This window comes from Arachis ipaensis, chromosome B6 (genome assembly GCF_059453495.1).
Source record: "Arachis ipaensis isolate K30076 ecotype BB chromosome B6, ASM5945349v1, whole genome shotgun sequence".
Lineage (NCBI taxonomy): Eukaryota > Viridiplantae > Streptophyta > Magnoliopsida > Fabales > Fabaceae > Arachis > Arachis ipaensis.
The window spans coordinates 44,434,747-44,451,555 of record NC_142441.1 but is presented as its reverse complement, the minus strand read 5'-3'; the positions used below and the strand labels follow the sequence as shown (position 1 = coordinate 44,451,555).

General features: G+C 36.1%; 1 non-coding gene across 1 annotated transcript; it reads right to left on the bottom strand.

Annotated features, from left to right (window-relative positions):
* Positions 1-8,979: 8,979 nt before the first annotated feature.
* Positions 8,980-9,086, bottom strand: LOC148555360 (small nucleolar RNA R71). The gene has a single exon (XR_015887489.1). It is a non-coding gene; the product is annotated as a small nucleolar RNA R71 (small nucleolar RNA).
* Between the last annotated feature and the right edge of the window lie 7,723 nt (positions 9,087-16,809).

Below are 16,809 nucleotides of genomic sequence, written 5' to 3'. Positions count from 1 at the left end.
GTTTTGAAATAAGGAACAAGAAAATATAGATTGCGAGAAAAATAAACTAACAACTAAGAAAGGTCCTAGCAAGGATTGAGAATTGGAATTTCTATCCTCATTATCATCATCAATTGTGATGGTAAGTGCAAATCACTTTCACTTAGTTATCCTCTAACAAATGAAGAAAAGTCAAGCGAGCAAAATCGATTTAAGTTCACAAGTCCTAATCAAATACTAGATTTAGTGAGGCTCAAGCCAAATAGCAACTTTCAATTGCCAAACAACAAAAGAATTTTGATAACTCAAGGGTCTCTAATTAATCAATCCAAGTCAAGAACATAAAAATCTATTTTAAAGTCCAACCAAGCATTTTATCAAACACTTGGAAGGCACAAAATAAAAGCATAGAAAATTAATAAGAGATAATAAAATCTAAGACTAACCAATGCAAGGAATCAATAACCAACAATTAAAAAAAGAAGCCATAAACATGTATCACTCAAATTGCATTAGAAGGAAATTGAATCTAACAAGAAGAATTCATAAATTAAATTAAAATAAGACTGAAACCTAAACCTAAGGAGAAATTGAAAGAAGAAACCCTAAACCTAGAGAGAGGAGAGAGTCTCTTTCTCTATAATTCTATATCTAAAACCTAAGGTGTGAATGAATGAATAAAAGTGAATGATTAGCTCCATTCTCCAGCCTCTTGTCTTCAATTTCGGGCCTGAAACTGGGTGAAAAGCAGCCAAGAAATCATCCCTAGCATTTTCTCGTAACTGAGGCACGTGACGCTTGTCACGCGTACGCGTCATTTGTCTGCTGCACCGGTCACGCGTACGCGTTATCCATGCGTGCGCGTCGAGGCCAGCTTCACAAATCTCCAAATTCTTGTGTTCCTTCCACTTTTGCATGCTTCTTTTCCATCCTCTAAGCCATTCCTGCCCTATAGAACCTGAAAACACTTAACACACATATCATGGCATCGAACGGTAATAAGAGAAGATTACAAATTAGCAATTTTAAGGCCAAAGAAGCATGTTTTCAATTATAGCACAAAATTAGGAAGGAAACTTAAAAGCATGAAATTTATATGGATAGGTGTGAGAATAATTGACAAAATCCACTGAATTCAATCCAAAATATACAATAAAATAGTAGTTTATGAATCTCCCCACACTTAAAGATTAGCATGTCCTCATGCTAAACTCAAGGGAACCAAAAGAGTGAAGGGAAATGGTGAGACTTATGCAATCTAACCTATCTATATGAATGCAACTACATGCTAAAATGCTTCTACCTACTTGGTTAAAAGTAGATAAATCTTTCAAGAACAAATATAGACTGGATTCCACTAAGTCAAATCATAAAATGAAGTACAAATAGACTTGCAGAAGAAAGCTCGTGAAAGCCGGGAACAAAGGATCGAGCATCGAACCCTCACCGGAAGTGTATACACTCTAATCATTCTAGTGTTTGAGGGTCGATTCTCTCAGTTCTCTACTAATCCTGCTTTCTAAGGATTGCTCTTCTTCTACCAATCAACAAAAAATTTAATGCACAAATACACATATCAAGAGGTCTTTTAAGGGTTACAATGTAGTTAGGGTCAAGGTGGGATTGTATTTGGTCAAGTGGACTAAAATCTGAATCCTTGATTTACTTAAACATCCCGCCTAACCTAAGATACTCTATGAATCAAAATGCAAAATCTAACTACCCATTAACTATGTTTTCTACATATTCATGCATCCCAAATTTGAGTACAATACATATCCATTGCTACCACCATTTATTTTGGGCATTTTGTCCCCTTTTATTATTTTCTCTTTTTTTTCTTTGTATTTTTCTTTTATTTTTTGGTTTTTCATTTTTTTTGTTTTTCTCAATGCATATGATTAAGGTATTGAATGCATGAACATGTGCTGAACTATCTTTTTCACATTTTTACAAAAGAGTATAACATACCCAATTCCCAAACCAAGTATTCCCAATTCCAACTTCTCCACACTTAATTCATGAACACTCTCACTAGTCTAAGCTAACCGAGGATTCAAATTAGGGACATTTATTATTTTCCGCTTAGAGTTAGTGATGTGCTAAAATAAAGAACAAAAGGGGTAAAATAGGCTCAACATTGGTTTGCAAAGGATAATGAAGGGTAAGGCCATATGGGTATGTGAGCTTAGTGAAACAAGGGCCTCAATCACATAAATGCATTCATTCATCAAACAATGGAAATATAAAATCAAGCAAGACAAAGATCATAATCTTAGAGAGAACAACACACACCGAAACAAAATATTGGTTGATAAGATGTAACCAATCAAATAGGCTCAAAAAGCTTACTAGGCTTGTGTGTTCGAGCTCTAAAACCATGTTCCAAAATAAATTTCTTCAAGCAAGTTCATAAATTTTAATTCAAATTAGTGAAATGCCCTAAAATAGTTTTCTTGGAAAAGAAATTATCACTTCAATCAAGTAGTGGTAAAATATGCACAAACTCTAACTATAATGCAATCTATAATGCAATGCAATAATTAGCCAACAAAGAAAATTAAGAATTGGTGTTGGAAAAGGAAGTAGTTACCCACGGAAGTTGGTCTCGACCTCTCCACACTTAAAGATTGCACCGGCCTCGGTGCATGCAAAGATGAGCAGAGTGGACTAGGGTGGCTACAACTGATGAGCTTCCTTCAGAGGATTGTGCGGAAGGACTTGTTGTTCGCCTATTTAGAAGCCGTTCCTTTCCCTTCTTGGTGGCCGGCCTGAAAGGGGAGGAAAGACAGAAGATTAAGCCCAAAAATAAAGATATCATAGCAAATGAAATATAGGTGGGGCTAATGCTAAATAAGAGTGAGTTTTTCAACTACATGGTAGCTACAACACGTAAATGAGAAAGCAATATAAGCGAATGGCATATCAACAAACACTTGATGCAAGAGTAAAGTTTAAGCAAAAGTAAATAGCATGAAGAGAACACTCGGAAGCATCAAGTTCAAAGAGGAAAGAGTGGGTCATGAAAGACAATATGAGTTCATATCAATGCACAAATAATGTAAGTGTTACAAAAGATAAGCATTGACATATAAATATCATCACCCCACAATACAAAACAAGTGACGAAGCACAAAAACAATGCAGGAAATAGCCAACAATTGAGTAAGAAAATTCAACATCAATGAAAAAATAGCAAACTTAGAAAAGAAAATAAGAAGAAACACAAAGTTAAAATGCAATGAATGAAAGTATGTAAATGAAATAAGTAAAAGAGAATGAAAGAGAATATGGATGAGAATTTAAAGGAATGAAGAAGAAGAAAGGTTGAAAGAAAGAAGAAGGAGAGAAGAAAGAAGAAAGAAATGGGAGAAGATAAGCGACGCGTAAGCATTGTCCACGCGTACGCGTGGATAGCAGAAGGAGGAGGCGACGCATGAGCGTCAGTCATGCGTACGCATGAAAAGCCGAAAAGAGAAGGTGACGCGTACGCGTGGATGTGAATTGTGCTCCTCGCACAACACTCGCACAGTGCCAGCGCAAGTCTCTGGTTTTTCTACCAGGTATGGCAGCAGTAAGATACGATACGTGCGCGTCGGCCACGCCCACGCGTGGGTCGCCAGAAAATAAGGTGACGCGTACGTGTCAGCGAGGTGTACGCGTGGGTTGGGTTGTGCACCCATCACCCCACCCACATAGTTCCAGCGCAACTCTCTGGTTTTTGTACCAGGGATTGCAGCAATATCATATGACGTGTGCGCATCGGCCATGCGCACGCGTGAGACGAACTTTTTTTTTATAATAAACTAACAAGCTATCAAAGTCATGCCAAATGTTAATAAACAAGAGAAATCACAACGTAAACTAAATAAACTTAACTAAAAATGAAAATTCAACTTATTACCAATATAAATAAAAGAGAAAATAGGAAGAATTTACCATGGTGGGGTGTCTCCTGCCTAGCACTTTTAGTTAAAGTCCTTAAGTTTGACATTTGGTGAGCTCCTTGTCATGGTGGCTTGTGCTTGAACTCATCTTGAAACTTCCACCATACTTGGACTTCCAATAAGCTCCAACATTTCCAAATAAATTCACCAAGTCTTGATGAAGTTCTTCACAAGTTTGAGCTCCCAAAGTTGATCCTCATATATTCCCGGATCCCAAATCTTGTTTCTACACTCGTCTTCAAGTTGATCATCATTGTTCCAACCGGTTGACAAGCAATCCGAATTCTCACTGAGGCATCCAAACAAGTTCCTGGACCCAAGAAATCTAGCTCTACACCAACCTTTGTAATTAGACTTTGAGCTTTCAACCACAATGAACCTTGCATGACAACTCCAACCACTAACCATCTCACTTTTGCGCTTAAAGCCACAAAGAACTCTAAGTTAACCATCCATCTCAAGAAAACCATATTCAAGTGGGAAAGTAAAGTTTAAAGATAAGAATTTTACCCACTTGAATGTTGTGTTGGATGGTAATGGCTTGGGGAGAGGTGTTTTTAATGATCTTGCAAGCTCCACTCCCTTGTGCTCTCCCTTGACTACTTCCACCTCTTGGCAAGCTTCTTCAACTTTAACCTCTTTCTCTTGGTAGCTTTCTTCCATTTTAAGTCCTTGATCACCAACTTCTCCTATACATTCCTCATTGTTCAAGTCATGTGTTGGAGGTTGTGCTCTAGCCTCCTCAACATCAATTTCACAACACAATGAGGGAGGTTCAACAATCTCAAATAGCACATTAGTTGGTGTGGAATCATCTTCAATAATAGGATTTATCGCTTGCTCAACCGCTTCCAATCTCTCATCATCTACAATATGCCTAAAAGGTTGCACATTATCCTCTTCAACATCAAATTCATGCTCAATGTAAGAAGGTTCAACAACTTCCACAACATCAACAATAGCGTCACTTGGTGTGGAAGTGTTCTCGTGCTTGGAATCCACCTCTTGTGCAACATCGCATAGGTCTTCAACCATTTCTTCTTCTTCAACAATCTCCATACTTTTCACTTGTTGCACAAAACACTCCATTTCCTTGTTCTCATGTTGAGATTCTAAAATCTCCTTCATGCTCCTTGATGAGCGGATATTTTATACGCTTTTTGGCATCACTTTCATATAGTTTTTAGTAGTTTTTATTTAGTTTTCATTAAGTTTTTATAGGTTTTAGTGTTAAATTTACATTTTTGGATTCTACTATGAGTTTTTATTTTTGGAAAATTTCAGGTATTTTCTGGCTGAAATTGAGGAGCTGGAGCAGAAGTCTGATTCAAAGACAGAGAAAGCACTGCAGATGCTGTCCAGATCTGACCTGCATTCGGAAGAGCTTTTCTAGAGCTACAGAAGTCCAAATGGAGCACTCTCAATGGCTATAGAAAGCTGACTTCCAGAGCTTTCCAGCAATATATACTAGTCCATACTTTGCTTCGGATTAGAAGGCTCAAAACTAGCATCCAACGCCAGCTTTTTGCCCCCTTCCCAGCGTCCAACGCCTAAAGAGCAAAGCCCAGTGTCCAAAGGCCCAGAGAGGACCCCCTAGCTTGGCATTCCACACCCAAGAAGCCTCATAGCATGTGGATCTCATTAAAGCTCAGTCCAAACACTCACCAAGTGGGCCCTAGAAGTGGATTTTAGCACTAAATAGACTATTTTACCTTTACTAGTCATCTGTTTAGTATTTAAACTGTATTTTACATGATTTTCAGAGACATCATACACCATTCAGCCCTATTTTTGTTTTTACTTTCAGTATGAGTTTCTAAACCTCCTAGGTTGAGGGGAGGAGCCCTGCTGAGTCCTATGAATTAATAAAAGTACTATTATTTCTTCTTTGTTCCGTGTTTGATCTATCTCTAAGATGTATATTCCGATCTTCATCATGGTGAGCAGGATGATATGACAAATTAGCTCTGTTCATCACATTAAGACGAACGTGCCTGAGAAACACTCGCGTCTACTTGGGTTCGTGTGAGTACCTAGAAAAAAAGCACGAGCCAACATCTATATTTATACATCTATCAGACGGTTAATCCACGACTTTGTTGGGGACTTCTCGAGACACCAGTTCAGCCAATTTCCGAGGAGATTAGGGTGTCTGTGGTATAGGCTAGAATCCAAAGAAGAAGCATTCTCTGATCCGAAAGATTCGACCTTGTCTGTGGCGTTTTGAGTAGGATTGCCAAGAGAATGGACTGCTATGCGCTTCACTCTTCGTCAGATTGAGTAACCATGGCCAATGGCCACGACCGTGTTCATTCTGTAGCAGAGGAGATCAATGACCACGCGCAATGGCTTTGATCACTTATAGCCTACCATAGAAGAAGATCATTCACAAGCAAGGAAGATAGTAGTACCAGAGTTACTTCAGAAAGACAAAGCAACTCCAACTCTCAATTCTATTCCCATCCCTGAAAATACTTGTTTTGCAAATGCAAACTATGAATAGTTTCCTCTAATCTATAGACCTTATGATTTCGCCTAACTAAGACCTGCAAGACAACCATATCTTGCTTCAAGCCACAATCCTCGTGGGATCGACCCTGACTCGCTCAGGTATTAGTTGGACGATCCAGTGCACTTGCTGGTACTGCCCGTACGAAAAGGTGTGGGGTTTGCATACGCGCACCATGTTTTTGGCGCCGTTGCCGGGGATTGTTGAGTTTGGACAAACTGTCGGGGATTGTTGAGTTTGGACAAACTGCCGGATTGTCTTGCTCCCTAGATCAGGTAAATTTTTATTTTTGTTAAGTCCATGATTTTGATTTTCTTCTTCTTGCTAATTTTCAAAAAATTCTAAAAACTTTTTTAAAAATATTTTTCTTTTCTTTGTTTAATTTTTGTTCTTGGTATTGAGTCCTGCCTGTTCATGCTTTTCAATTTTGAAAATTTTTAAAGCTTTTTTAAAAACCTTTTCCATATAGTTTATTTTTGGCATCCTCTGCATTCTGTTTGAGTCCTTGTGTCTATTTTCATGTCAATAGTTGTTCCTTTGAGTCTTTCCTTCTAAAAATTTTCAAAAAAATTTTTCTTTGGTTTAATCTTGTTTCAATTTTTAAGTTTGGTGTTTTCTTTTTATTTTTCTTTCAATTTTCGAAAATTTTGTTTTGGTTTTCTAAAAATTTTAACTTTGGTGTTCTTATTTTTATGTTCTTGAGTTCTTTGAGACTTTAAATTTTGTTCTTCGTGTTCTTGAGTCTTGCATGTGTTTAGATCTTAAAATTTTTAAGTTTGGTGTCCCTTGATATTTCCCTCCAAATTTTTGAAAAACAAGGGCACTAGATCTAAAAATTTTATGTCTTATGTCTTCTTTGTGTTTTTCTCTTTCATCATAAAATTCAAAAAAAAAAAAAATATCATTTCTAACTTATTTTTAACCATAATTTTCGAAAATTACAAATAAAATTCAGATTTTGATTTTAAAATTTTATCTTATCATATCTTAGTTGTGAAGTTTTCAAAAATCAAAATTTTCAAAATTAAAAATCATATCTTTTTCAAAAATCTTATCTTTTTCAAAACTTATCATATCCTTTTCAAAATTTAAAAAATTTTATCTTATTTTTTTTTTCAAATTTCAAATTTTAAAATTAAATGTTTTTCAAAATCAAATTTCAAAATCTTATCTTTTTAAAATCAATTTCAAATCTTTTTAATTTCATAACTTATCTTTTTCTAATTTCAAATTTTAATTTTAAAACTTTTCTTATCTTATCTTCTATTTTATTTTTACTTTTAAATCTTTTCTTATCTTATCTTTTATTTTTATTTTTATCTTTTCTTAATTAATATCTCATCATCTCTCTCATCCTTTTCAAAACTACCTAACTAACTTTTTCCTCTCTCAATTTTTGAAAATCATATCTCATTCTTCTCTATCTTTTTTTTCAAAACCTCCCAACTAACTCTTCTCTTCCTTAATTTTCGAAAATCATCTCTCTTCTTCTCTCTCTCTTTTTTTTTAAAATCACCTAACTAACTCTCATCTCTCTCAGTTTTCAAAAATTTCTCATCTTCTCTCTCTTCTATTTTTCGAAATTTACATTTAAAATTTAAATTCTTTTTAAATTATTAACATAATTTTTGAAAACTTAATATAATTAATTAATTAAACAAAAACAAAAATATTTTAAATCTTATTTACTTTTTCTATTTATACTTTTTCTCTTCTCATCTCTGTTCATTCAATTCTACTTCTTTTGACTCTTTACCTACAATTCTTTATCTTCTTACCTTTCTTATTATCTCACTTGGAGCTTCTTGCCAATTGGCACAAAAAGCTTTCTTGTGATTTTCTTTCTTTATTTACTCTTATCTACTATATCCAAGGTATTTTTCTTCTACTTCTTTCATTTATTTTTATTATTATTTTTTTATCTTTTTCTTCCTCTACTTCTGACTTTAAGGAGGAGATTATTTTTTCTATTGAAAGTCTCTTTCTTTTCTTTTTTCTCTTATTCTTGTTTATGACCAGGAACAGGGATAAAGAACCCCTCTTGACTCCTGATCCTGAACCTGAGAAGACTATGAGGAAGGTTTACAACAAGCTAAATCAGAACACTCCGGAAGAGACCTTTTAGAAAGTTTTGAACAAGAACAAGGAGACATGGCCAAACCACAAGAGGAGCCTAGAAAGGTCCTTGGTGACTTCACCATGCCTAACTCTGACTTTGATGGCAGAAGCATTGCTATACTTACCATTGGAGGTAATAATTTTGAGCTTAAGCCTCAGTTAGTCTCTCTTCTACAGCAGAACTGCAAATTTTATGGACTTTCAATGGAAGATCCACATCAGTTCTTGGCAAAATTCTTACAGATCTGTGATACTGTAAAGACTAATGGAGTTAATCCTGAAGTCAACAAGCTTATGCTCTTTCCCTTTGCTTTAAGAGACAGAGCTAAGTTCTGGTTGGATGCCCAACCTAGAGAGAGTCTTGACTCTTGGAAAAAGCTAGTTAATGCTTTTCTGGCTAAGTTCTTTTCTCCTTAAAGTATGAGCAAGATTAGAGTGGAAGTTTAAACCTTTAGACAAAGAGAAGGTGAATCCCTCTATGAAGCTTGGAAAAGATACAAGCAACTTATCAGGAGATGTCCTCCTAATATGCTCTCAGAATGGTCCATTATAGGCGTGTTCTATGATGGCTTATCTGAGATGTCCAAAATTTCATTGGATAGTTCTGTAGGTGGATCTCTGACGGGAGGGCAGAAGTCGGCTAATTAAGAAATCAATATAGGGAATATGTTGTGAGTATAGTTCTTAACCAGCTAGATCTGCCTCATCAATTTAGAAAAGTTATCACAAAAGTTTAGAAATAAAAATACTGGGAGTATGAGTCCCAGGTCGTCTCCCAACGAGTTGCTAGAAAGGGTGCTAATTTATTAATCAGGAATTTCCGAGATATTTTGAGAGTTGAATGACAGAAAAGTAAATAATTGTAATTAAAAAAAATTTTATATATCCTAATTAAAAAGCCTTGACTGGGGGAATGATTAATTGGAAGTTCTATCCTTGTTGGAATCTTCTCGAGTGTAGTATAAAGAGGTTGTTGTTTTCACTTAGTTAACCCTTACTAAATAAAGGAAAGTCAAGTGATTGAGCTAACTCTTATTCGCAAATCCTAGTCCTCTCCCTTGGGAAGGTCTAGCGTTAGTAAATACAGAATTAGCCAACAACTTCCAATTTAACTAATCACTTGAGCATTCTAACTCAAGTGTCTCCTCTTAATCAACCCCATGTCAAGTAGAAATCTACTCCATTGACATGAATATAATACTCAGAAAATATAAGAAGAAGACATAATAAATTAAATTAAATAAAATAGAGATTGAAAATTAATTAAAAGTAAAAGTAATCCCTTGCATCAACAATCCATGAAAATAATACAACTGTAACTCCAAAAGTAAATAGGATATGGAAGAGTAAGTGACAAACTAGATAACATAAATGGAAATTAAAAGAGTAAGGAAATAGGAAACAAACTAGAATAATATCTTCAACGGAGGTAATGACTCTTCAATATCCAAAAGCAAAAACATAAAAATAATAAACTATGGATGTAAAGAGAACCTAGAGGAAGAGTAATTTTTTCTCTAGATTCAGATCTAAAACCTAAAAACTATCCTAATGAGAATGTATGTCAATATGTGTTGAGTCTCTACATGTTCCCTAGCATTATTCTGTGTTTCTGGGCCGAAAACTGGGTTAAAACGCGGCCCAAAATTGCCCCCAGCGTTTTCTGTTAATTTTACAGATCGCGCAGGTCACGCGTACGCATCATCCACGCATGCGCGTCATTCAGCGATTGTCCTTGTCACGCGTACGCGTCGTTCATGCGTGCGCGTCATTCGTGCAGACTCCAATCCGCGCGTACGCGTCAGGCACGCGCAAGCGTCGCTGTAATTTCTTCATATCGCGCGCACGCGTGAGCCTTGTATGTGCGTCGATGCTCGCTAGTCATCTCCTTAGTTTCTCGTGTTCCTTCCATTTTTGCTTGCTTCCTCTCCATTCTCTAAGCCATTCCTGCCCTATGAAGCCTAAAACACTTAATACACGGATCACGGCATCGAATAGTATAAAGGAGAATTAAAATATACATTAAAGACTTTTAGGAAGCAAGTTTTCAACCATAGAACAAACTTAGGAAGGAATTGTAAAATCATGCTATTCATATGAATAAGTGGGTAAAGACTTGATGAAAACACTCAATTAAGCACAAGATGAATCATAAAATAGTGGTTTATCAATCTCTCCAGTTGAAGAAAATACCTGCAGAAGCAAGAGAGCTCATTGAAATGTTTGCTAACAACCAGTTCATGTACACTTCTGAGAGGAATCCTGTAAACCATGGAATCTCTCAGAAGAAAGGAGTTCATGAAGTTGAGACTCTGAATGCCATCTTGGCTCAGAATAAGATCCTGACCCAACAGGTCAACATGATCTCTCAACATCTAACTGGGATGCAAACTGCAGCTGGCAGTAATCAGGAAGCTTCTCTTGAAGATGAAGCTTATGATCCTGATCAACCCACCATGGAGGAGGTGAATTACATGGGAGAACCCTATGGAAACACTTACAACCCTTCATGGAGGAACCATCCTAATCTTTCATGGAAAGATCAACAGAAACCTCAGCAAGGTTTCAACCAAGGTGGTAGGAACCAGAATAGGTTCAATAACAGATCACCATTCCCATCTTCTCAAGGGAATATGGAGATTTCTAAGCAGAGCCTTTCTGACATAGCCACTCTAGTCTCCAGCCTCACTAAGACCACTCATAGTTTCATTAATGAAACAAGGTCCTCCATTAGAAATTTGGAGGTACAAGTTGGTCAACTGAGCAAGAGGATCCTTGAGATCCCTCCAGACATTCTTCCTAGTAATACTGAGGTTAATCCTAGAGAAGAGTGTGACAATGAGAATTTATCGTCGATCTAGATTTTCACAAAATAGAATTCCATCATTGAAAGTATAGTCTAAATCAACAATTAATTCCCAAATCAAATATCAATCCAATGGATATCACAATACAAAACAAATATATTAACCGATAGTATTTAGCTCCTGGGTCGTCTCCCTAGGAGTTGCAATTAAGTGTCATTATTGTTGGCTATGAGGGAGCATGAGCATGGGGAATTGTGAAAGCAAGAGAGCAAGAAATGAAAATAGCAAGGAATTAAATGATCATGCAAGGACTCTTGGCAAGAAGTGGGTAATCTAGGTTTCCTATCCTAGTTGTGGGCTACAAACATGGTAATAGTGTGGAATTAATCCCAATTGGTCAATCCTACTTGAGAATTAGTCAAAAGGGGGTAATTGATCTCAATCCATAAGTCATAGTCAACTCACTAATTACTTAGTGAAAGACTAGCGTCAAAGGAAACCAAACCAATTAACCATTCTCACACAATGCGGAATGGACATCCACAACTCAATTCCACCAAAACACCTAATTTCTCAACCAAGAGTGTGAAAAATAAACATGCAAGAAATTAAACATCAAAGCAATAAAAGTCAAAAGCAATAAAAGTCAAGGCAAGGAAAATTCAAATGCAAGAAACCTCTTGACAAGTAATTGAGAACTAAGGTTACCTATCCTAGCCATTGACCATATGATGATTATGAAGAGTTAATCCTACTTAGTCAACCTTACATCGAAGATAAGTCAAATAGGCATAGTTGATTTCAATCCATAAGTCCTATGTCAACACTAAGGGTCACATAAAGTCAATGGAGACCAAATCAACTAACTACTCTAACGTATCAAACAAGAATGGACATCAATGACTCAAAGATCGCCAAAGTCATCAATTTCAAGCCAAGAGTGAGGAAAACTAAGTGAAAACTAAGCCAAGCATTTTATCAAACACTTGGTGTTCATCAAAATAAAATAATATTAAATTGTATTAAAAATAAAATCTAAAATACCAAAAGCAAGAAAATCATAACAACAACTAACGAAAGCAATAAATGACATGAAAACATAACTTTGCATTAATTAGAATTAAAATAACAAAATTGTTCTGATGAGAAAATTTGTGGAAAAACGAATTTCCAAAACACCCAAAACTAACCGGCAAGTAAACCGGGTCGCATCAAGTAGTAAAACTCACTTAGAGTGAGGTCGATCCCACAGGGATTGATGGATCAAGCAACTTTAGTGGGTGATTAGTTTAGTCAAGCTAACATTGATGTGAATTGTGTGAAATTGTAACCAACAGGAAGTAAAGGACAATGAATTTAAAGTTGCAGAATGTAAATTGGCAAGTAACTTAAAGAGTAAGAAATGTAAATTGCAAGAATCTTAAATTGCAAGAAATATAAATTGCATGAAATTAAAGGGGAGTGGATGCTGAAAATTAAAGAAAGCAATAGATCAAGCAACTAGTAATTTAAATTACCGGAAGAATAAAGGAAATTGGATGCTGGGAATTAAAACAGAATTGAGATTGTGAAGTGCAGTGAATTAAGGAACGCTCATATGCTCAGCTCAATTACAAAATAAAATTAAAGATCTCAGGGAATCAAAGAGACTAGAAAATAAGTCTAGATCTCAAGCCCTTCCTTGATTCAACAGCAGATAATTGCAGAAGAAAATAGAGAAGAAAGCAGTAAAGACAATTTAGATCCAAATCATAATTCCTTCAAATTATGCAGCAAGTAAACAGAGAGAAATCTCAGAGGGAGAATGAAACAGAACACCTTCAATTCTCCACCCAAGACTCAAAAATAAAGAAAAGAAAACTAAAGAGAGAGAGCTCTCTAATGCCAATGCTCCCTAGTGGAGCCAACCTTCAATGCTCTCTATCAGAGCCAACCTCTAGTGCTCTCTAATGGAGCTCGCCTCTGCTCTCTATTAGATCCTACCTCCCTAACAAATATGAAAATGATGCCTTATATAGGCTTTACAAAATGAAAATAAAAATGAAATTGAAATTAAAAACAAATTACAATTAAATAAAATTCCTATTTTATCTATCTCTTGTGCCTTTGAGTGATGATAATGGGCTTTGCGTGCTTTGGATTTGGGTTGAAGATGGCCTCTGTTGGTTGCTCTTGGAGTTGGAGAGAAACCCATTTGTGAACCGGGCCATGAACCAGAAAAGCTTGAGTAAAATTTTGAGGTCAAACTTTGACTCAAGCTTTTCATATCAGCTTGCCTCCTTTTGCTGTCATCCACGTTTGAGCCAAAGTTTGAGGTCAAACTTTGAGCCAAACGTGGATCCCTCTTGTATGCCTCTTGGGGTGCTACTTTGTCCTCTTGTCAACGTTGCCAATTTTATGCCCACTATAAACTATTATATATGGTTGGAAAGCTCTGAATGTCAGCTTTCTAACCCAATTGGAATCACCTCAATTGGACATCTACAACTCAAGTTATGCTCCTTTGAAGAGGATAGGGTCGCTGGCTTTGGTGTGCAACGTTTGAGGTAAAGTTTACCTCAAACGTGGTCGAAAACACCAGTTCTGGAGGCTCAAACGCATTGTCCATCCCATACTATTATATATTGTTAGAAAGCCCTGAATGTCTACTTTCCAATGCCGTTGGAAGCGCATCATTTGGAGCTCTACAGCTCGAGTTATACTCCGTCAAAGGTGCAGAGGTCAGTTGGCCTCACTGCAGGTTGCCACCATGTTCGTTTATGCACATTGCGGGGCAGTTTTCTCTCTCAATTTTAGTGTCCACCATGCAGTGCCATATATGCTTGTAAATCTCTCGATTCCTACTTTCCATTGCTTTTTGAATCACCTCATTTGGAGCTCTGTAGCTCAAGTTATTCTTGTTGGAAGTATACCCCTTCAGGCTGTTGTGGCGCCAACGTTTGCCTAAAAGCTTGAGGTCAAATGTTGGCGCAAGCTTTTGCTCTTCTCCAGGGTGTATTTGTTGTGGCGCCAACGTTTGCCTAAAAGCTTGAGGTCAAACGTTGGCGCAAGCTTTTGCTCCATCCAGGGTGAATTCAACTCTTCCAAAAGTTTGAGCTAAAGTTTGAGGCAAGCTTTTGCTCAAGCTTTTTGTTCTCTCTTGCTCCTTGCCATTTCTTCTTTCTTCAACCTTCTTCAAAGCTCTTTTCACCTATCATCAATCAACCAAGCACATCAAAGCTATGCTCAAAATCATGAGATTGTTATTCTTTCATAATATATGACAATTATAGCACAAAATCTCATGAAAATGCATTAATTTATCCATGGTTGATTGAATCAAAGGAAACATGAAATTCTACCCAATTGGCTTACTTGTGGCTCAAGAAAGTGCATAAAACAAAAAAAAAACAAAGAAAAAGCATAGAAAAACATGACATGATGACATGTCATCACAACACCAAACTTAAACCTTGCTTGTCCCCAAGCAAGAAAAGAATCATGCAATAGAGATTGACAATCCAAGGTAAGAAGAATAGCAACTCAATGTTCATGGCAAGCTAGTTTTCTATGCATGCTACAATTACAAAAGAGATGTAAATGATTGATGCTTCTCTCTAGCTCAATTTATGAAATCTTTCTCTTATATTTCTTCCTTGAAACAAGCTTTTGATTTTCTTATTAGCTTCTCCTTTTGGGTGCTTTGCCCCATGAGTTGATAACAAAGCTACGACTTCTATATGCTTTGTTTTCAAGTATTACCACTTGATACATAAGCACCACAAGCATTTGATTAGAGGACTTCATTAAGCTCATTTTTCTTTTCTTTTCTTGACTCTCTAATCATTGATGCTCAGAACCTTGAGCTTTGAGGGAGTGCTTTTGCACTTGAGCCTAGCCTTGACTTCTAAGTGTTTTGTTTTCAAGCATTTGGCTTGATACATAAATACCACAAGTACTTAACAAATAAATTGCCATTGGTACTCAGAGCCTTCATCTTTCTCATTCTTTCCCTTTTTCTTTTCTTGCTTTAATTTGTATTTGCTTCTTCAAGGTTTTCATGATTTTCAAAAGATTTCACAAAATGTCCTAGATGAAAACTTTAATTAAATAAAATCCAATGCAATTGAGCAACAATTAACCATACTAGCCTTCCAGTACTTGTATGCACATGCTAAATTCTTCTTTAATTCCTTGTTTGTTTATGATCATGATAATTTATTGCTTTTGAACTCACAAAACTCAAGTTGGTAGTCATAATGGCATGGCAACATATTACAAATCAAAATTCAAGCTATGCTTTATTCATACACACATGTAAACAGAAAAGATGAAGACAATCATGTAATTTAAGTGCTGGAAACAAATGAGAAGAAAAGGAACTCTACAACCTTGTAGTTCATCTTCATTATTGTTGTCCTTTTTCCTCTATTCTTCCTCTTTCCCTTGCCAAACTCAGAATGCTTGCTCATCCTCAAGCAACAATTAGAACAATGGCTATGGGGCTAAGATGGATCATGAATGTCTCTCACAATGAAATGTTAGTAGTACATGTGTTTAAGCAAGCAAAATTAAAGATAATAATCAAGGCACAAGAGACAGAGACATTGTGATTGCAAACATAAGAAGGTGTGCATGATACATTGCATAAAGATATAAGTGGCACACCAAACTTAGTGTGACACTTTCACTTGGAATTAATGCAAGTATCTTGTAAGAATTGGAACCAAATTTTGTTGCATAGCAACACCAAACTTAGAATGCAATCATATGTCAATTTATTTGAATTAAAACTAAGTAAGTGAAACTGTTATTTGTTAAGTACAATCACCAAGCCAAGAATCTGTCATGTATAAAGCTCTCTTGGTAATGTATTAACAAACACAGTAAATAAGCAAACTAAAATGAAAGCATTTAAAAAACAGAAAAATGACTAAAGAAAGTGGAATGAAAAAGTGTCAAACTAAAAGAGAAAAATAAAACTGCAGAGGCATTATAATTATGCAAACAAGTAGTGTTGCTTGAATGAATTGCATAGAAAATAAGTGGCACACCAAACTTAGAATCTTGGTGTGTCACTTTCATTTTTGATTTGATGCAATCATCCAAAAAGATTGAAAACAATTTGTTGCAAGGCAACACCAAACTTAGAATGTAACCATATGCCAATTTATTGAATTTAAACAAAACAAAGAACGAAAACAAAGCAGAGAAGAAATGTTACCTACGGTTGGGTTACCCCCCAACAAGTGCTCTTTTAGTGTCATTAGCTTGACATGTTGTTCTTCACTTTCTTCCTCTTCTTCCAGTTTGTTAAGAGGAATGACCTTAAGGGGGGAGAAGATTCAGCTAGTGTCCCTTGTCTTGGCCTTTCCTCAGCAAGCTTCCTTTTGCAAATGGCTTGATTAATCTTGCTTGCTGGATCAGGGACAGGATTGGTGTTCTTGCTAATTGCCTTCACTCCTTTGAG